Source organism: Rousettus aegyptiacus, unplaced genomic scaffold (genome assembly GCF_014176215.1).
Source record: "Rousettus aegyptiacus isolate mRouAeg1 unplaced genomic scaffold, mRouAeg1.p scaffold_m13_p_3, whole genome shotgun sequence".
In the NCBI taxonomy this organism is placed as follows: Eukaryota; Metazoa; Chordata; class Mammalia; order Chiroptera; family Pteropodidae; genus Rousettus; species Rousettus aegyptiacus.
The window spans coordinates 87,576,672-87,595,325 of NW_023416306.1; the positions used below are offsets into that span (position 1 = coordinate 87,576,672).

The window sequence follows — 18,654 nt, forward strand, 5'->3', positions numbered from 1 at the left end:
CTACCTTTTTTTTTTTTTTTTTCTGGTATGCCTCTTTATTTTTTTCCTTGGAGAGCCCTTTTCTAAGATTACTATTAGTAGGTGTCCATTTATCCTTCAAGACTGTGTTTATCCAATTAATTGATTTCACCAATTAATTGTTCTTTTTAAAATTTTGTACTTTATTTCTAATTCTAATATTGTTTCATTCTATCAAATTTATTTTTAAAAATCATGAATAGGTTTTATTTGTCACCATGAAAAGTCTGAATAATAGACAGATTCTTGAACTGGGGCTCACATTCATCAGCTCATTCAGCTTTGGCAACTGTCTCATCCTCAGCAGCTTTTCCAGCACTGCAATGTTCACCATAAAGTTCCATGAGTTTTCCCAGTTCAAACTTGGGCTTCTTCAGCATTTCAAATTTTCTAACAAAGACATCATAGAGCAGATAAATAGACAGGCAAGTTTTTACCATGTCTTTTCCAATACTATCTAGAATCAATTTATTGACCACTTTTTTCAAGTAATGTGTTCTGCACCTCTCAGGTCACAATTTCCATCATTTTCTTTCAGATTTGACAGACCTGTTGATGCTGAGCATAAGAGATCTTCTGAATCTGATCACTCCATTTTTTAGTAAAACCAACACAGAACAGATGAAGCAAATAACCATTGTTAGTCTTGACATCAATATGAACTTCAGTCAAGATATGTCATTTTTTGACCATGGAGCACATTTTGTTACAGGTAAGATCTATGCCATGAAAATTCACCAAGCATTTTTTTTTTTGCCCTAAACATCCTCAGTAATTAGCTTGAATTTGTTAAATGCAACTTTGTCATTCTGCAGATTAGCTAGGCTCACTTCAAAAATGCGATTCTCGAGATCATCAGATGTGATTTTGTTTCCTTGAGTTCTCATGATTAGTGTTTTGCCAATATTTCTTATATTGAACATAGCTAGTGCCTTCACATCATACTAGTCTTAGAAAATGGGTCAACCATTTTCTTCTTGGCTCCCTTTTTGTCTCCTATTGTAAAGCACATGTTCTTGTCAACCGTCATGGTTCCACTCAGAGGACCAACAGGCTCTATCAACTTTCATTTTGTTTAACTACATATTCTATGTATATCAATTAACTCTAAAATCTTTAATGCAAAGGCTATTTCACCAACTGTTATAGTTTTCCTATATAATTATAATTATTTAATATCAGAAAATCACATGGCCACTGAGTAAACTATTCAGTAAACGTTTTCCCTGGGTTGGAAGAGGTTGGAAGGAAGAACCTTACTTCTCATAGAATAAATGTTTCTGATTAATTTAGAGTATCTTTTCTCTTAGGTAGTTCTTGAATTCTGTGCCAGCCTTGAATACTACTCTGGCTAACTTGAAATCCGACCTCTGGCCTTGTGGCATGATATGAGCCACATTCCAGATTTCAACCTGACCTTGAGTAACACCTAAACCAGCTGTCTACACGGCTTGTATCTGGCCTGTCTTTGATCAACTCCCAGATACCTACGTGTCACACCTCGCAATATCTCTTCTACACCTGTCATCTTCCCTGGCTGCGCCAAGAATTTACAGCATGATTCTTCATTCGCATTCCAAGATTTGTGATATTTGACCTTAAATATTAGTTCGCTTTTCTTTTGATTAAATTGCCTCAGCTTTTTTTAATGTTCTCCACAGTTCACAATTCTCTAATTGTGAACAGAATTTCCAACTTTTCCTAAAAGATCTGTTATAGTGATGCTTTGCATGATACAACTAGTCATTTAAATTAAATGAGATCAGAGATCAGATGGTGTTCAACAACTAGAATGTTTCATTTAACATTCTTATATTTTATGTTTTGTAAACAATTAATGTGGTCTAAAATTAGGTCTCTGATTCTTCCCACTTGCCCCATACAGCTTAAAGTATCTAATTGTACTCCACCAAATTTATATATCTGTTGCTCCATTAGTTTATTGAGTTGACTGAATTGATTTATTTGTTCTTCTGTAGAATTATATGGAAAATTTGTGATGTTTGACCTTAGATACTAGTTCGCTTTTCTTTTGATTAAATTGTCTCAGGTTTTTTTAATGATCCCCACAGTTCATAATGCCTCTGCATATAAACTACTTTGTTTGACCCTTACTAGCTATTTGAACTCTGTATTTTAGTTTACCACATGTAAACTAGACATTACATTAATGATACCACTTGTCACACAAAGTTATTAAACACAGTAAAATGAATTTTGGGTGTTTCCACTGGGGAGGGGGAAGTCATAGTTATAAGTCAAGAGATCAGTTATAGTAGAATAATATAATCTACACTAGACGAGTGTGAATTTTATGTGTGAATAGTAGTGGTGAGTGTGGTGAAAAGCAGCTAATCACAGAATATATTTTGAAAGTAGCGCCAAGAGGACTTTCTGAAAAATCAGATGAGAGAATGTGATAAAAAGATGAGAATACGGGCCTTATGAGTCACACTTCTCTTGCTCAGGCCCGCTTCCATATCTGGAAATGTACTTTCCCTTCTAATAAAACTTTTCTTTTCTACTGTAAAAAAAAAAAAAGATAAGAATAAGGGCATTCACACTTTCTGTGGTTTAGTGTTTACACGTGAGCTCCAGAGAAATATTCTAAGAAAAATAATGTACAAGATCAAATGCAGAATTTTTAATGAAGTCCACAAAGATTGACTCTTTTTGCTTTTTTCTTTGACTATAATCTTGCTGGTTAATCATAGTAGGAATTATCATGTAGCATTATCCAATCTTCATGTATTATTTTTTGTTAATTCTATGTATTTCCAATCCTTTCCAAACTGATCTCACACTTATTATCATAACTGATATATGATTTTCATGGTTTCCATTTTCCTTTTTGCAAATTTTATTAAGTACTTAGATTGTATTCTATAATTCTCCAAAATTATAACTGATCACTTTATGTAACATCTATCAATTTCTCAAGTACCCAAAGATTCATTATCAATGCTTTGTTGATTTGAATACATTTAGCTTTATAATGATCTTAAATTAAGTGAAAGAAAGATATAGTTGAACTCATTTTCCATTTCAGGTAATGCATTCTCAATACGTATTTTTAACTACAGAATGTGGATTGTGTGTAGTAAATAGGAGGCTTGTTTCCTATGTCTGTCTTTTTGTCTACTTAAACATTCTTACAGAAAAAAAAAACCCACAATAATATAAACAACATATTACCTTTCAAGAAGTTATTATATGAAACAAAATTCAATGGTAAACAAGTAAATCATAAAATAACAATTGTTATTGGTAAATATGAGTGAGAGAAAATTATAAGTAACTAAGATATTAAATCTCAGGATCTTGGTCAACCTCCTATGACTTGCAAGCTTTCTGAAACAAATTTAGGCAGAACATACCTAAGGCAAAATCTCTTTAGAAGACTAGCCAGACCATTTTTTACTAAATCCAGTAAAGGGTTCTGATGAGATGACCTGGAAAACATGTAGACATCACTAATCTTAGACTGTGGCCTAGATTTAAAATACCCTCCTTAATCATGTTTTCTTAGCTTCTACTTTAATTTTAATTTTAATTGTCTGTCTTATTGATAACAATTTCCACTTTCTAATGGTTAACTGAAGTAGTTAATTTCTTTAAATCACCTTTTTTTCTCTCATACATTTTATTTTTAATGATTTAGAAGAAGCCACATAAACTGGGTATGTTTATCGAACAAGTTAAATTCTACATACAAATAAAATGCATGTATTAATTTTAAATTATTTTTAAAGAGCAAAATGTGATCCATTTTCTATAGATTAAAAAAATAAATGAAATATGAATAATAAAAATAATAAAAGAGCAAATTTTTTTGTATTGGAAGCAAATTTTGGCAAATGTTTTACTAATTGGGATGGGTTTTAAAAATTGGTTATCTTAAAAGGAAATAAAATTTGTGTTAGATCAAAATTGGGGGAAGATGTTATCTTTACGTAGATTTTATAGACCCTAAATCTAAGTGGTAGAGAATAACTTAAGAAAGAGAAAATTCTAACAAAAGTCATAATTTAAGTAATAAGAAAGCATCAATATCAAGTTTTTAGTGACAATTCCATCAAAATATTTATGTTGTGTTACCTCTTACTTGATTTAGGAGCTCAGTATCCTAAAATCAGCAACCATATGTAGAATTCTGTAGCCACCTCAGACACCTCAGTAGGCAAAATGATGGCAAGATCTCGGAGCAAAATCCAGAGAAGACTAATTTAAATGATTAAAGAGACAGATATGTATTCATGATGAAAAAATTTCTTAAAAACCAACAAAAAATAAGTGTGACCTGGCTATAAGTGAGCAAAATGAAACAAAATTATTGAGTTCTAGAACTGGATGAATGTCCAGCTCTTCCACCCTATCCCATCATTTGACAGACTAGAAGACATTCTCATGAAAGTTAAATGACCTACCCAAAGTGAATTAACCAATGAAAGATACAAGTAAATACTGGTATTTACTTGTGTTAAGAACCATAACTGTGGACCCTTTACAATAAACTATGTTAAGATTCATAACTAAAACTAAGGAAGAAGAGGCGGAGTATTAGGGAACAAGTCTTTTTGAAAATATATTAAAAGATTAAATTTTAGTGGAATAATAGGCTCAAATTTCTTAAAACAATAAGCATTTTTAGATTATAAAATTTAAATTGGCTAAAGAAGATGCTCATTATATATAGATCTAATAATACATACATTTTTCTATATTTTATTTTGTAAGACAGTAAGATAATCAGCTAAATAAATATTTGCAAAATTAATATGTTTTCAGATACTGTCTGCACAATTTATATATTTTCATATAAAGAAAGATATTCAGTTAAGCTAAAAAGTATGAAGTGGAACTTCTAGTTTTACAAAAATATAATTTTTGGTCTTAATAATTGTGATTATCAATCAATTATCTCTGTGTGTGTTTGTGCATGTGTGTGTAATATTATTTATAAATGATCTCCATTTATGGAGCTACTTCTGTGTTTGGCACTGTACTCAATGTTTACCATCTCTTTGAATGCTTATGATAACTCCATATTTAATTAAGAGATATCCCATTTGCATTTTATAGATAAAAAAGTTAAAATAATTTTAGAAGGCAAATTACATAATTTTCATAAAGGTACATAATTAAAAGACCTTCCTTTCCTTCGATCTATACATCCATCCATGTGAGTGTATGCATATATACATGAATACATAGACATTTATATATGTGTGTATATATATATACATATATATAAATATAGATATAAGCTGTAGATCTGTTAGAGTAGAATATTATAATCTAGACTAAATAGGTTTTTATTGTATTTGTAAATAGTAATGGTAAGTGTGATAAGCAGCTGAATGAAGATACAGAGTCAAGAGCACTTTCTGATATATATGTTTATATATCATATATATGCAATATAAATATATTTATATATGATGTGACATATTTATATATGATACATTTTCATATATGATATAAATATATATATAGTTTCCCATCTACTTTATATAATAGTTAAAACCTGATCAGACAAAACTCATTTATAGATTTAAATCACATTTCCTATGTGAAAAACCTAAGATACATTTTATCCAAGAATGGTTCCTAAAAATAATTTTAATGAATTTATTACCAACAATAATTACTCAAGAAAAAAACTGAAAAACTGAACATGCTGTTGTTGGCTTTGAAGTTGAAAAGGCTGTGAGCCAAAGAATGTTGGTGACCTCTAGAAGCTGAGATTGGACCTCAAACGACAGGCAGCAAGGAAATACGGGTTTCAGTCCTACTATTTAAAAACCTGAATTCTTCCAACAATTTGAAAGATTAAGGAAACGAGACTCAGCGCCTTTAGAAAATAATGCAGCTTTGATTTTAGCCTGGTTTTAGCCTGGCAGGACCCATACGACACTTCTAATCTACAGAAGTGAGCTAACAAATTTTTGTTGTTTGAAGGCACTAAATTGGTGGTAATTTGTTACAGTAACGATAGAAAACTATCATACTGACAGTAACAGATACTTCCAATACTTAATCTTGTACAAAATTTTTATGTCTACTTCGGCAGCACATTGTTAAAATCCTTCATGATTTTTAGGATTATAGATATTAGATATTGTATTGATTTTTATTGGTGCATAACAGTTTACTACAAATTTAGTGGTTTAGAGCAAGATCCAATTAGTAGGTCACACTTCTGTAGGTGGGTAGAGGTCAGAAGTTTGGGACAGATGCAACTGGGTTCCTCACTCAGGATTTACAAGGCTAAAATCAAGATGTTGGCTGGGCAGTGTTATCATTTGGAGGTTTGACTAAGAAAGAATCTGCTTCCTAGCTCATTCAAGTGGTTGGCAGAATCCAGTTTCTTGTATCTGTAGGACTGAGGTCCTTATCTTTTGGATAGATATTATCCAGATATTGTTCTCAACTCCTAGAGTTCACTCACTCTGCTCTCCATGGTCCCTTCCATTAATCCAGCAACGGAGAAGCTATCTTTCACTGTCTTTCACTCTCTTAATCTTTTCTACCAGGAAGCGCCCCAGCACCATTTAAGTCTTACCTGACGAGTTTAAGCCCACTGAGAAAATCTCCTTAGTTTAAAGTCAGCTAAATTAGGGATGTAATATCTGCAAAATCCTTCATTGAAACAATTATGTTAGCATTTCGTTAAATAACCAAGAGAGGATATATGTACACCAGAGATAGAAATTTGGGGTCATTTTATAATTCTGCCTGTACTCTGTGAAAGTCTAGAAAGGTAGATTTTTTTTGAATATTTTGGTTCTTATGGTAATTGTTCTTATATTTATGTTTCAAATTTTAGGGATAAACCTATAACAAGAGTTTTTAATGTTTGGTACAAGAGTCCCAAGTATCATCCATCTAAAATTATGTACAAATTTAATATTTATGATGGAAGTGAATACACATTCACTATACTGCACATAAAATTATAAATATATGTTGACAAGTTGTAAATTCTAAATGTAATTTGCAGTCAACAAACAAGAAATATGTAAGCTCTGCTGATTTGAATAACAGAAGGATAAGGCAAAAATAGCTCTGTGATGGATATAAATGATAGAAACAAATCCACTATTATTGCTCTCAAAATCTCATTCCTTCTGAAGACAGTGACTCTGAACAATTTAATAAAAATGTTGTTCTTGGTTTGCCCTCCATGCAGATAAAGGTGTGTCGCCACAAGAACAAATTAACCAGAGTCAACTTTGTCAGAACCTCTTTGGTTCTCTAACAGACAATACAGTCAGCAATAACGATGTCGACATTTGACCTGGCACAGAAGACAATTTTTATCCACATGTATTTGTTTGAAGTACAACCTGGCTATCTGAAAGAAGATTTTCCCCATGAGAGCAGTCTTAAAATGGCTCCACATAATGTGCAGATCATGAAAAAAAAAAAAAAAAAATTCCTCAGGGCTAAATAGTGTTTTAATCTGTTGACAGCATTTTAATTTTCTCTTTTTGAAGAACCTTTAAAGGAAACCCTGTGGAGAGAGAAAGCGGGTCAAGAGGAAATTAAAAGTGAAGATCTCGCTTTCTCACAACTAGGATAAATCTGTTAATTAATCCAACCCAGAAAAAATGTAGGCAATTTTTAATTTGCAAAATGCTGAAAGCTTGCTATTAAATAAATTGATTAGCAGTATTCATAATCAAAAGCTCTGGATTAGTAGTTAATTTGTGGAATTAATTAATAGGAGCATTTATCAAATAATACTTGCCTCTAGAGAATAACAAATTCATTGTCCTGTGTTCCTGGAGATAAACTCTGAACTCTGAGATATGCAGTGATTCCTGGGGATATGGCTTTTATGTGAAAAGTTTGTTTTTTCTTGATTTATTGTTTTAAAAAGTGCATTCTTAAATATCTTAAATATTAAACTATCTTAAATATCTTAATTTTTAGAAGCATAATAAATAATATGTAAAATTATTTGCCAGTTAGAATATTTTAAAACAAATTTAATAAAGTGTTTTGTCAGACTGTGTTTTCTAGATATTTATAACTAATTCATGTAGGGCTGGATAAATATTTTTCCAAATTAATCCAATTACAAGTGGCCTGAGGCTCAATTATCTATGATTAACCCTCAAATGAAATAGAATCCTCTAATTTAGAATTTAGTGTTTTCTTGAAGTTTTTCTTTCTGATATAGAAGTTCATATAATGTTAAGCTATGTAATATACTATTCTAATTTACAAGCTTTTAAAATAAATATTAGGTTTGTTACTGAAAGACAACTTTTCAATATATTCATTAGCATATATTCTTAAAAATATTTTTAAAACATATTTTGTAAATTGACCATTTTCTTAAATCAGATTATCATGCAAATTAATTTTGCATTGTGACATTTGATTATACATTAAAATAAACTAGATCATTATTACTTGATCTATGAGGAAAATATAACCTAATAATTAACCCTCATTCTAAAACTTGATAATAAATGTGTTTAACTTATGCTTTCTTTTGTAAAAAGAAAATATACCACCTCTAGATATTTTTTATTATTCAATTCTCTTCTGCAAAGATAATTTGAAAAAGTACCTGGTAGAAGGGTCAGTTATTCTTTATTTTACTTAAGTTAACATGTTTTAAAACTCATATTTAATGTATTATGAAACATTATAAGAAATATTATATTTCTATTTAATGTCAACCTTTCCTTCATTTGGGGTATTATAAGTTTACAGAATCATGTCTGAAAATAGTCATCATAATTTTAGCTTTTTTTGTGGGTATATAGATATACTACAGTATTGAAAAATTGCTTATTAAATCAGAAGAGAAGAGTTTTTAAAAAATGGACTCCATATTCATAATCAATTTATTCTATCTAAATAGTCTTTCGTGTTATATGCAAAAATGGTAATGCCTCAAAATGATCAACCAGAAAGTTATATGAAATGGGAACAGAAGAAACTAATCATTTAAAGTCAAGTTCTGTTTATTTTAAGGGTGATTTATAGTAACAGAGACCTCTCTGTTATACTTTTACGTATTATATACGTTACATAAATTTTTTTAACTTACATGAAAATATTTGCTTAAAATTAGACATTGGTTTTTACTCCCAGTTGAGCTGAGATAACAGGGACTGACTTTACCTTCCTATCTAAAATAACAGCAACAAAAAAACTATTTAAGGAATACAATTTTAAGGCTGTGAATATAAGGGAATTAAGGCGAGTGATCCCTGAGAAACAGAAAACAAATAAGCCCTATGATTGTACTATCATATTGCCTAAAGAAAGTTTTCACTTGGGCAAAACTATGAGTTGAGAGCTATGAGTTGAGGAGCTGAAGCTGAGGGTCCTGAGAAACTCAAAGGCCAGGGTACAAAAGAGTGAGCTACACAGACAAAGGACGTTGCGAATCTGCAAAGCAGCCCCCTGGAGTCTTCAGCTAACTACTAATACATATATGAGTTAGAAGAAGCTACCACCCAAGGAAAGATTCACTCAAAGTCATTAGAAGGAAATCTGCAGAATTCACACAGAGTTGAAAATAATACTGGTTATTACTAGTCAAATTGGAAAGACTTATAGGGCACTGGGTAGGCTACTCAGAAGAGTAATGCCTTAGTAATAAGAAAAATTCATCCTGGACTATCTGCTGCTTTATCACACCTCACAGTGATTAAAAACAAAATTGAAAAGGGTCAAACACTTTCCAAGTAACTTAACTGCATTCTAGAATGAAGCTTAGAAATATTTATTAAAGTGAAAATAATTCAGCACCTAATAAGTTTTATATTGATTAGCATTCAACCAAAAATTATCTGGAATACAAATAAGCAAGAAAATGTACCCCAAAATGAAAAGAATCAATCCACTAAAACAGAACTAGAAATGACACAATTGATGGATTAGTAGATGAGGACATACACAGAGTTATTATAAATGTATACTATATGCTTAAGATACAAGAAGAAAGATTAACAAATTAAATCAATAAAAGGAAGGTATACACACACACACACACACACACACACACACACACCCAAATCCAACTTCCAGTGATGAAAACTACAATATCTGAGAGGAAAAAAAAAAGTTCTTTATGTATTGATAGCAGATTAAGATATTGAAAAAAAAAATAGTAAACCTGAACACTATATGAATAGACACTATTCCAAACAAAACACAGAACAAATAGTGAGAAATAAAGTGGACAGAGAATCAATGAACTATGTAATGATATCAAGTAGTCTAATGTATATGTAACTGGAGTTTCTTAAATGCTGGTATGAGGCAAAAAAAGTGGGATGATAAAAAATAGTTTAAAATATTATAGCAAATTTTTCTCAAAAAATTATATTAAAAAACTGCAAAGTCACAGATAAAGAATCTCAACAAACTACAAACACAAGAAATTTGAAGAAATTGTACTAACGTGCATTATAAGCAAAATGGTTAAAACCAGAGAAAAGGTGGTATCTTAATAGAAGTTCAAGTGAAAGTATATATTACATACAGAGAACACAAATAGGGGGACGGCAGGATTTTGGTAGAAAAAAATATATTAGTTAGAAGATATTGGAACATCATCTTTAAAGAACTGAAAGAAATCTGTCAACTTAGAATTTTATAATGTGGAAATAGTTTTCAAAAATGGTGAAAAATACTTTTCACACACACAAATACTAAATAAGTTAATTGAAGAGCTTTAGGGGAAGAAAAATGATACTATGCCAATGGCATAAACAGTGATTATCAGATTAGATGAAAAAGCAAGAAGGATGTAGATTCGTGTTAAATCAGAAGCTGTGAAGAGATTGAGATATTACTCTATTTGTACAGTTATATAATAATAAATTGATTGGTAGATGATGATAGATGATTAGATAGATAGATAGATAGATAGATAGATAGATAGATAGATAGATAGATATGGATAGATAGACAATAGATAGATAGATAAACAATATATAAAGGTAATAGCAGAAACTGTAGGCATCTGTAAGAGACCAGAGTTATATTTAGTTGATGCCCCATGCCTAGAACCCTACAGGTGACATGATAGGAGCCAGCTGAATAATTCTACTTATATGGTCGGATCAAGTTACAGGAAGCAGATAATGCAAATATGAATCTGGGAGTTTATATAGGGCAGCTGCTCTCCTCTCTCCTCTTAATGAAAGAATAGGAGCCTTTGCTCTCTAACATAAACCAATTCTTTTCTGGAAAAAGAATTAGAGAATTCTGGGCTCTTGCCCTTTGTAATTGAAATAAATGTCACTAAAGGGAAGATAATAAATAATCTTCTGAATTTACAACGCAGAGTTTATCCTCCTTTGAAATATAACCACTTAGGAAAATATGTCCCTACATCCCATTAGAAGTTACTTTCAAAGTTTGTCCCTTAACCTAATATCCTGGAAAGTAACTATTTGGCTACATGGGAAATAAAAGAAAGCAGGAGTGTGTGTGTGTGTGTGTGTGTGTGTGTGTGTGTGTCTGTGTGTGTGTCTGTGTGTGTGTCTGTGTGTGTGCGCGCGCGCGTGTGCGTGTGTGTATCTTAAGGGTGGGTGGTTTTCATTTTTTTTTTAATATGAATGGGATCAACTACCTTTATCTTAAAAAACAAACAAACAAACAAACAAACAAAAACAAATGCCTGCAGGATTAATAGCAATGTCCTGTTAAAAGCAAATATTTTGGGGAAAATGAAGGGAAACATGCTTTCTTATATATCAATATCCATGGCTAAGGAGGCCAAGATTTTCTAGTAACACTGCAAAATGCAGGGAAAATTTGACTTTCCATATTTAAAAGTAAACTAATGGTGAAAGACACATCATGCTAACACTAATCAGTGATCAAACAATAGCTGGATTGGCTGTTTTAGTATTACACAAAATTATTCCAGAACAAAAAAATGTTATCACAAATATAGAGAGTCATTACATTATAATAATGGGGTCATGTCTTCTAGATAATACAATAATCCTAAACATTTAAACACATAACAGAATATCTTCAAAATGCACAAGGCAATAAATAACTGATATAAAACTGCAGGGAAAAATAGATAAAACCATAATTATAATCAGAAATTTCAACGTCATCTCGCAATAATTGATAGAAAAAATATATAGAACATTAACAAGAATATAGAACATTTGAACTACACTTTCAATGAACTTGATTTAATTGGCCTTCATGTATATGTTTCTCTCAAAAACAACGGAGTACACATTCAGTGAACACAAGACATTTATCTAGATAGATCACATTTTAGCCCAATAGGAAAGACTCCATAATTGTAAAAGATTCAAATCATAAAAAATAATACTCTAAGCAAAATGGAACTAAAAATAAAATTAATAATAGGAAGATCTCTGGAAATACATACATATTTTGAAACAACATATTTCTAAATATACACGGTTATAAAGAAATTAATATTTAAAAGTATTTTTACTGAATGAAAATGACAACATAGCACAATTTTCAGGAATCAGTTGCACCAGTATTTAGAGGAAAATTCATAGCACTAAAATGCCAATATGATTGGACAAATTCTTTAAAAGAGACAAACCTGCAAAGTTCACTCAAGAAGAAATAAATAACAAAGAATCCTAAATTTATTTAAATTGAATTTGTAGTTAAAAACCTTCTCAAAAAGACAAATCAAGGCTCAGAAAGTTCTATTGGGGAATTTCCTCTCATCGTTAAGTGTGAATTGTTCATGCTCCCAGCCAAGGACTAAACTTCTACCTGAATGCTATGTCTCACTTTTAAAAATATTAAGAAAATCTTTCCAACAAGATTTCTCTATTTTATATGCATCGTAAATTATATTATTATTATTATTATTATTATTTGTTGTTCAAAGCACAAGACATATTATTGCTCATTTGAAAAAGAAATCTTTATATTTTTTTTCTCCTGACTACCTTATTGCTTTCCTTTCCTTTACAGAAAACTCCTTGAAAACATTGTACTAGCACTGCCCAATAGCACTTTATCCAACTTGATGGAAATCAAGGAATTGAGATTCCATTTCATTTCTACAGATTGGACATACCAAAAAAGCCTGATAATATCAAATATTAGAGACAACGTGGTCCCTATCTGAATATTCCTAACATTTTGGCAGCTATTTAAATCCATACAATGCTTTGGAGAAAAAGAAAATTAACATACAGCAGATGTTGTGTTATCTTTCTTGGCCTCACCATTATAGTATAATTAAACCTGGCTTTTAGCGTTTAGTCTTTTCCCTGCTTACACTCACCCCAGGTACAAACAGAATGCATGCAGAGCAGATCAGGAGTGCTAGAAAATTAGTGGCACTAGGAGTAGCCTTCAACTAATGACAAAAGAGTTAATATATAAATAGTCCAAATCCCTCACACTTAAGACTGGCAATCACCGATGTCTAACCACTAATTATGATAGTTTCTAAGTAGAATTAAGCACCAGTTGCCCACAATGGTAACTTGCTTGAAATCTCACCCTTTATTGAGTGCTTTCCCTTCCTTATTGCATTTCTGTCAGGGATCACCTCACAGATATGTTATTCATAATTTACTTCTTATCCCAGGGTCCGCTTCTCAGGAACACAAATTACGATAGGCTTTTTCAAGTAAATTTGAAGATGTGAATATCAATGAAAGAGCAATTTCACCACTAGAGATTTACCTTAGAAGATCTATTGCAGATATCTAGGAGATATCAACAAAAATGTTCATAATACTCCTCTTTGTATTAGCAAATAACTAGAAACAGGAGAAAGGATAATAAATTGATACTTTCATACAGTGGAACACTAAAGCAGTAAAAAGTAATGAATTATAGTTATAAGTACTATGAAATAAAAGTTTCAGAGTGTTCAGAAAAAAAAGTATTTTGAAGAATATATCCACTATGATTCTTTTTGTAAAGTTAAAAGTATGAAAAATAAAAAAAGTGTTAGATATACTAAAATATGTGATAATACTATAAGAAAAAGCAAATGAATGAAAAATGTAACATTTAGAATAATAAGTACCTCTGAGGGAGAAGGAAAGTAGATTGGATAAGGCACAAAGGGTCTTCAAAAATAATGATAGCAGTCTTTTAAATTAAGTGGAAGTGTACTGATACTCACTATTATTAAATTATACAAATTTTATAAGTAACATTTTGTGAAAGCTTAATATTGACATTAGAAAACTTTTAAAAATGAAACTTTATGGTCAGAAAGGTAGTTCCGCTGTACAAAATCAGTTATATAAGTGCCTGAAAGTTAAATATGTATTTTATTATGTAAGATGGGTGAAAAATCCAGTTTTCTACAAACATTGGCAAATATTCTGATGTTTGTCCTATATTACATGAAAATTTGAAAGTTATTTATTAGCAACTAATTAGCAAAGGGTTACTGCATCAGAGTTTGGGTTTGACATCTGGTACTACTTACGTTTTCACGAACAGCATCATGAATATTGAGTCAAGTTTTCTTATATGAAAAATACAACCCAGAAACAAACTTTCACTGAGTAGTATACAAAATATAAAAGTGCTAAAAGACTACAGAATATATCAAGCATGCAAGAGAGTTAATTAAATAAAACCTTGCCAAGAAGTGTGGGTCCCAGGCCTGGCTGGTCTCTGGCCTGGCTGTGATCCAGGCTCCCGGCTAGGAATAGGACTTTGATTTAGAATGTTACATTAGTGTAATAGGGTGCCTGCACCTAACATGTGTGAGCATAATTCAGTTTATTGTATCACACGTGTGTGGCAGAATGCCATTATTTGTTCCCTGACATATATGTGGAGACAATGTGGTCCCCTAGAAAGCAGAAGCAGAAGCACGCTCCCTGCAATTAAGTTGGTGCCTGCCGTTTCATTCTCATGTCGGCCCCTTGTAAGTACTTCCAACTAGGCATCTCACCACTGAAACCTTCCCTTCTCAATCAGCTGGGCGCTGACAAGGACTTTGTAGATTAACAAAAGTGAATAACAGTGCTACATATTCCGGTGATATAAAGGGTAAATGTACAATATTTTCTTCATTTAAAGGCCTGATTTGTTTGTTTCATTTTTCTAAACCACCCACATATAAGTTAGATCGTATAGTATTTGTTTTTCTCTGACTTGTGTTACTTAGCATAATGTCCTTGAGATCTATCCAAGTTGTTGCAAATGGCAGGATTTCCTCCTTTTTATGTCTGCATAATATTCTATTGTATATGTATGCCACGTCTTATTTACCTATTCATCCACAGATGGACACTTAGTTTGTTTCCACATCTTGGCCATTGTGAATTATGCTGTAGTGAACATAGGAGTGCAGATACCTCTTTGAGATGCCAATTTCATTTCCTTTGGTTGTATGCCCAGTAGGAGGATTGCTAGAACATATGGTAGTTCTATTTTTAATTTTTTGAGGAAACTCCATATTTCCTTAGTGGCTGAACAATTTACATCCCCACTGATAGCACATAAGATTCCCTTTTCTCTACATCCTCACAACACTTGTTAACTCTGGTCTTTTTGAAAATAGCCATTTTAACAGGCGTGAGTAATAAACAGCTCATTGTGGTTTTGATTTGCATTTCCCTGATGGTTAATGATGTTGAATATCTTTTTATGCCCCTGTTGGCTGTATGTCTTCTTTGGACAAATATCTATTTCAAGTCCTCTGCCCATTTTTTAATTGGAGTGATTGTTTTTCTTTTTTCTTTTTTTTGTTATTGAGTTGTATGAGTCCCTTATATATTTCAAATATCACCCCTTATCAGATACATGGTTTGCAAGTATTTTCTCTTCCTTGTCAAATATTAGTTGAATAGGTATGGAAAGTTTATTTCTAGGATCTTGATTCTGTCCCATTGGTCTATGTGTCTATTTATGCCAGTATCATACTGTTTTAATTACTATAGATTTATAATGTAGTTTAAAGTCATGAGGTATTATGTCTCCTGCTTTTTTTTTTTTTTTTTTCTTCAGATTGCTTTGGCTATTCAGGGTAATTTGTGATTATAAATACATTTTATAATTGTTTTATTTTTTTATTTATGTAAGAAATGCCATTGGAATGTTTATAAAAATTTCATTGAATCTAATTACGGGTATTTTAACACTAAATCTTTCAGTCCCCAAATATCAGATATTGTTTCATTTGTCTGTTTTTCAATTTCTTTTATCAAATTCTTATAGTTTTCATTATGAACCTCTTTCACATTCTTGATTTAAATTTATTTCTAAGTATTTTATTGTTTTGATGCTAATTGTGAATGGGGTAGCTTTTCAAATTTATTTTTCAGGTGTTTTGTTTTTAGTGTATAGAAACACAACTGATTTCTTATGTTGTTTTTCTTTATTGCATGTTTACTCAATTGTTGATTGGTACGAACAGTTTTTTGCTTGAGCTTTTATGATTTTTTTACAGATAAGATCACATCATCTGCAAATAAAAGTTTTACCTTTCCTTTCCAATTTGGGTGGCTTTTATTCCTTTATCTTCTGATTACTCTAACTAGGACCTCAAGTACTACATTGAAGAAACGTGGTGAGACTGGGCACCCTTGTCTTGTTTCTGATCTTAGAGGAAAAGTTTTTAACCTTTGCCATTGAGTATGATGTTAGGTACGGGTTTGGTATTTATGGACTTACTTAATTATTTTGAGGTATGTTCCTTTCTACATTCGATTTGTTGAAAGTTTTTATCATAAAAGATGTTTCATTTTGTCAAATGCTTTTCTGCATCTGTTGAGATAATTATACGATTTTTATATTTCATTCTGATAATGTGTGTAAATATTTGCATATGCTGAAGAATCTTTGCTTGCCAGGGATAAATCCCACTTGATCTAGTATATGATCCTTTTAAAGGGCTGTTGTATTTACTTTGCTAATATTTGGTTGAGAATTTTTGCATCTATATTCATCAAGTATATTGATCTGTAGTTTAGTTTTCTTGTAGTGCACTTATCTGGCTTTGATATAAAGTAATTCCGGCCTTGTAAAATGACTTTGAGAGTGTTTCCTCATCTTCACATTTTTAGAAGTTTGTGAGAGACTGACATTAATTCATATTTAAATGTTTGGTAGAATTCATCATTGAAACTAACTATCTGGTCTGGTGCTTTTCTTTGTTGGGAGATATCCTTACCCATTTTTGGTCTGTTGAGATTTTCTATTTCTTTATGAGACAGGCTTGGGAGGTTTATTTTTTTATGAATTTATCCATTTCTTTTAGGTTATCCAATTTATTAGCATATATTTGTTTGTAGTGGTCTCATGTTTCTTTTATGTCTGTGGTGTAGTTGTAATACTTCTTTTATTTCTAATTTTCTTAAAGTCTTCTGTCATTTTTTGCTAGTTTTGCTAGTTTGGCTTTCCAAAAAAAAACCCTCAGTTTTCTTGATCATTTCTATTTTTTTTTTTTTTTTTTGGTCTCTATTTCTTATTTCTGTTTTGGTCTTTGTTATTTCCTTCCTTCAGCTAACTTTGTGCTTAGTTTGTTATTTTTTATTTAGTCCTTTGAGGTATAAAAAGGTTGTTCATATGAGATCTTTTTTCTTTTCTCTTGATTTTTAATCAAACACCTTTTATTTTTTTATTTTTTTAATTTAACTTTTTTTGTTCTTTTTATTTTAATAATTGTAAATTATTTAAATTACAGTGACATATAATATTATATCAGTTTCAGGTGTACAATATAGTGATTAGACATTTATAAGTCTTACAAAGTGATCACCTTGACAAATCTGGTACCTGACACCATATGTAGTTATTATAATATTATTGACTATATTTCTTATGCTACATCCCCATGACTATTTTATAACTACCAATTTGTACTTACCCCTTCCCTTTTTTTAATCACTTCTGCCCCAACTCCTATCCCATCTGGCAACCATTAAAATGTTTTCTGTATCTACGAGTTTGTTTCGGCTTTGTGAGCTTATTTCATTCTTTAGATTCCACATTTAAGTGAAATAATATAGCATTTTCCTTTCTCTGTATGGCTTACTCCATTCAACACAATACTCTCTAGGTGCTTCTATGTTGTTGCAGATGGCAAGATTTCATTTCTTTTTTTTTATGCGTATATCGTGCGTATATCCCACCTTTCTTTATCTATTCATCCATTGATAAACACCCAGTTAGCGCCCATATCTTGACTACTGTAAATAATGCTGCAATGAACATTTGGATTCTCATGTCCCTTTGAAGTAGCATTTTGGGTTTCTTTGACTAAATACCCAGAAGTGGAATAATTGGGTTCTTCTTTGTTTCTCGTTATAGCCTTTGTTTTAAAGTCTATATTGTCTCGTATTAGTATTGCTACCCCACATTTTTTTGTTGGTTTGTTCCCATTTTCCTAAAATACCTTTTTCCATTCCTTTATTTTCAGTCTGTGCATGTTTTTTGATACGAAGTGAATCTCTTGTAAGGGTCTTATTTTCTAATTCATTCAACAACTCTATGTCTTTCGATTGAAACATTTGATCCGTTTCCATTTAAAGTAATTGTTGATAGATAAGTAGTTATTGCTATTTTATTACTCATTTTTTTATCTTTTCTTTTCTTTTTTCTTCTTCTATCTTTGGATTTCTTCCTTGATCTCATTCTTAACTCATTAATTATTCAGCAGCATAT

At 31.2% G+C, this 18,654-nt stretch overlaps 1 pseudogene; it reads right to left on the reverse strand.

Moving 5' to 3' along the window:
- Positions 1-224: 224 nt before the first annotated feature.
- On the reverse strand, positions 225-1,048 carry LOC107505938 (annotated as a pseudogene).
- Positions 1,049-18,654: the final 17,606 nt, after the last annotated feature.